The 4,083-nt window shown below is 41.3% G+C and overlaps 1 pseudogene; it reads right to left on the reverse strand.

The window, feature by feature from the left end:
- Positions 1-457: 457 nt before the first annotated feature.
- On the reverse strand, positions 458-3,655 carry LOC105479307 (profilin-1 pseudogene; annotated as a pseudogene).
- Between the last annotated feature and the right edge of the window lie 428 nt (positions 3,656-4,083).

Below are 4,083 nucleotides of genomic sequence, written 5' to 3' on the forward strand. Positions count from 1 at the left end.
ATACATGCAATGAAGCAGGTACAAGGCCCCTAAAGGCAATTGGTGAGAAAATTAAATAAGACTAAACAGAGAAATACATACCATGTTCATTGATTGGAAGACTCAATTTTGTTAGCATAGTACATCCACACAATTTTGATTAATATTTCTAGTAAGAGATTTTAGAGAAATTTAAAAACTAATTTCAAAATGTATCTGAAAATCAAAGAACCTAGAATAGGCAAGTCGGTCTTGAAGAAACAATAACTTGGAGGACTTACTCTGCTAGATTTCAAACCTGATTTTAAAGCTACAGTAATTTAAAAATGGTAGTTTGGTGTACGTATCCATAAATACATCAAAGTAAAAGAATACAGATTCAAACAATATGCCCACATATGTACAGTTATTTAATTTTTTTAGTAGAATCTTTTTTATTCATTAAAAAAACTCAAAACCCCCAAATGAAAAAGTTTTCCAACCACACACAGGAAGGGTATGGGTACAGGGGGTGTCTGTCCCTCTAGTCCTGGCCCCCAGCCCATGTGGTTTTAGCAGCAATAAGGAGTGTGGGGTAATGGCCCCCAGAATTAAAATGGTGTATGTGTGTATGAGAAGGAAAGTGGGGCAAAGCTGTGGGAAGCGGTGGAGGGGAAGGAACAAAGGAGGTCAGTACTGAGAACACTGAAGGTGGGAGGCCATTTCATAACACTGCTTGTTGATGAAACTGCCATGGACACTTTCTTTGCCCATCAGCAGGCCTAGCGTCTTGGCAGTCATGGTGACAATGGCATTGAAGGTGGGGGCTCCACTGATGCTCTTCATATGAAGATCCACGGTCAATTCCCCATCCTGCAGCAGTGAGTCCGGGACCACAGCACATTTCTTCCCCCCAGTGTCAGCCCATCCACGAAAAAGCTTGACCAGTCTTTGCCAACCAGGACACCAACCTCAGCTGGGGTGATGTTGAGGAAAGTTTTCCCTGGGACGGCGGCCCAGACAGAGGGCGAGTCCTTGTAGCCCACGATGGCCGCGTCCTAACAGGTCCCGTCCGCCACCAGGCTGTAGATAGAGGCATCCACCGGGGCATTGCGCCTTTGCAGGGGCTCCTCTGGTCGCTGCTGCTGGGGCCGCCGTTGCTGGCGGGCGCGAGAGGCGGAGAGCTCAGGGCAGGCGCTGCCGTCCTGACCAAGGCACTGGCACTGCCAGAGATACCAACGCCCTTCATTGGGAAAATGAAAGACTTAAGTAAAACGTTTTTGAGTGAAATAATATTTGTTGTTTTAAAAAGTTAATATTAACAACCACTCTCCACCATACACTGAAATTAACTTGCGGTATGAAAGTTAAAATGAGAAACCTTGTGAAGGAAAAACAGGAAATAGTTTCATGAACTTGACATACGAAAATATTTCTCAGATGAGATACCGTAGCACTCACCATAGTAAGCAATCAAGTGAATTGCACTTCATTTTTAAAAACTTTCTGCTTATTATGTTTTGTTTAACAACTTAAAAGCTATCTGTAGACCAGAAATAATTATTTGCTATATAATATCAAAAAATGTATATATAAATGGACTCATTCAACATATATAAAGAACTCCTATAGATTACAAAGAAAATGACAAACACCCCAATATATCAATGAACAGAAACATTTGAAAAGGTCTTTTCCATAAGAAGTTATCTAAATGAACAATAGGTATGAGAAAACCAAAATAGGATATCTCCATACACATGGTAGAATGACTATAATTTAAAAGACTGAAAATATTAAGTGTGTGGGAAGGTACAGCACCTGGAAATGGCCTGTATCTTTCATAGAAATGTAAAATAATACAACTTCTTTGCAAAACTCTGTGACCATTTTCTACCCATTCACCAAACGATTTCATCCCTAGGTTTAGATACCCAGGAAAATAAGTAAAATAAGTATAAGTATGTATATTCACAAAAATAATTGTACGAGAATATTCATAGTTACTTATGCACAGTAGCCAACAAGCAAACCTGTCTCCCATCAGAAAAATGGATATCAAATTGTGTGATAATCATACCATCAATAGGATATTACTTGGCCAAAACAAAATGAAACAAGGGAAAAACACAATCCAACAAATTAGTGTCATATATAACCACCTAAGTAAGAAAAGTCAAAACAAGAGAACATACTAAATGATTCCTTTTTTTTTTTTTTTTTTTTTTTGAGACAGAGTCTTGCTCCGTTGCCCAGGCTGGAGCGCAGTGGCGCGATCTCAGCTCCGCTTCCCAGGTTCAATAAATTCTCCCTGCCTCAGCCTCCCAAGTAGCTGGGATTACAGGCACCTGCCACCATGCCTGACTAATTTTTGTATTTTCAGTAGAGACAGGGTTTTGCCATGTTGGCCAGGCTGGTCTCGAACTCCTGACCTCAGGTGATCTGCCTGCCTCGGCCTTGCAGTGTCTTAGGATGACAGATGTGAGCCACCAGGCCCGGCCAAAATGATTCCATTTTTATGAAGCACACAAATAAGCAAAATTAATCTATGGTGGCTGCTATAGTTTAGATATTGGTCCCCTCGAAATTACATGTTTAAATGTGGTCCCCAGTGTTGGAGGTTGGGGTTAATGGGAGGTGTTTGGGGCATGGGAGTGGATCCCTCATGAACAGAATAATCCCCACCCTGGGAGAAGGTAGTGAGTGAATCAAAGAGTGAATTAAACACAGCCAAAGGAAGACCCAAGTCTCATACTTCTCTTGCATATTCCAAAGTCCCAGGGAAATTCCAGGTGATAGAGGTTATTTCCCATACTGTTAAAGCAAGGTTGCAGACACTTGGGAATTTTGGTCCCAGTACTCTAGGAGGGCACACTTGTGTCCTGGAAAATAATACAGGAATGAATTCTCTTCCCGTGACTCATTCTGCTCATTCTTCCAGCATCACAACAACCAAAAAATGGAAATATGGCCAAACACATGATTTGCTATCCCTCTTCTTCAGGTTTCTTACCTGTTACTTATGGATAATAGCTTTACCTTAACGATTATGAAGAAGATACAATGTCCACATATGAGCACAGTTTTGAACAAAATGCCTTGTACGAATTGGTCAATGAATAATTACTAAATAATTATGTGAATATTTACTGAATTATATGAATCCTATGAATAATTACTGAATAATTATTGTGATTGCTTTTATTGGCAGTGCTGAAAACTCATCCCTGTGTGACCTCGAGTAAGCCATGTAACTTTGTGAACCTGCAGTTTTATCATACTTGACAGCTCCCAGACCCCAGAAAATGCACTGACTTAAAGCCTTTGATGCATCTCAAAGCAATATCCTTACAGTGTCATTGGAGGATGGTGTGGGCTGCAGAGACGGATGCTTTCAAATGGGATTGATCCAGTCCTCCTTCCTTCACTTCCACATGAATGCTGGGCAGCCCAGGGTCACACCCACTGCACCCTCAACTCAGGCAAGTCCAGCAGCCAATCTTAGGAGACCTGGGCTACAGGACAGTCTCCCAAGTTCCAGGCTCACAAAACCTAGGTGGGAATGAAAGCTGAGAAAGTGAGGAGGTGGTTCAGGGGGTCACTCTTTCCTACTCATTCCTCTCACCTCAAACTCACCTACTGCACAGCAACACTGAGGATCACCAACCAACCCTGACCGGAACCTTGATCTTGCCATATTCTGTTAGTGGAATGCAACCAAAAATCAATGGTGTTAGTCCAACTCAACAAAATATACATCAAACCATATTCCACAAGAACTGCTCGTGGCCCTGTTCTTTTCAGTATATGGGAAAACAAAATGGAAACAACAAAATAGCATCAAGTTTACAAAAATTCCCAAGATAGATGGTCACACACGTTTTCAGGAGACGTCTATATAAATGATGTTGATCACTTGATACCTTGAAAAGTGCTCTTGTGGCACTAGAATGACATCCATAAGTGACAAGTATAAAATGTAGTGCTCAGTGACATTAAAAAACAAATCAACCCACATAGAGGAAGAGCTTTGGACGTAGGGATGCCAAACTGGTCTTGGGTGTGATGAAAACCCAAGATGGTGCCCCAGTAAGATAAAAGAAATCAACATAACAATGGGATGCA

This window comes from Macaca nemestrina, chromosome 1 (genome assembly GCF_043159975.1).
Source record: "Macaca nemestrina isolate mMacNem1 chromosome 1, mMacNem.hap1, whole genome shotgun sequence".
NCBI classification, from domain to species: domain Eukaryota; kingdom Metazoa; phylum Chordata; class Mammalia; order Primates; family Cercopithecidae; genus Macaca; species Macaca nemestrina.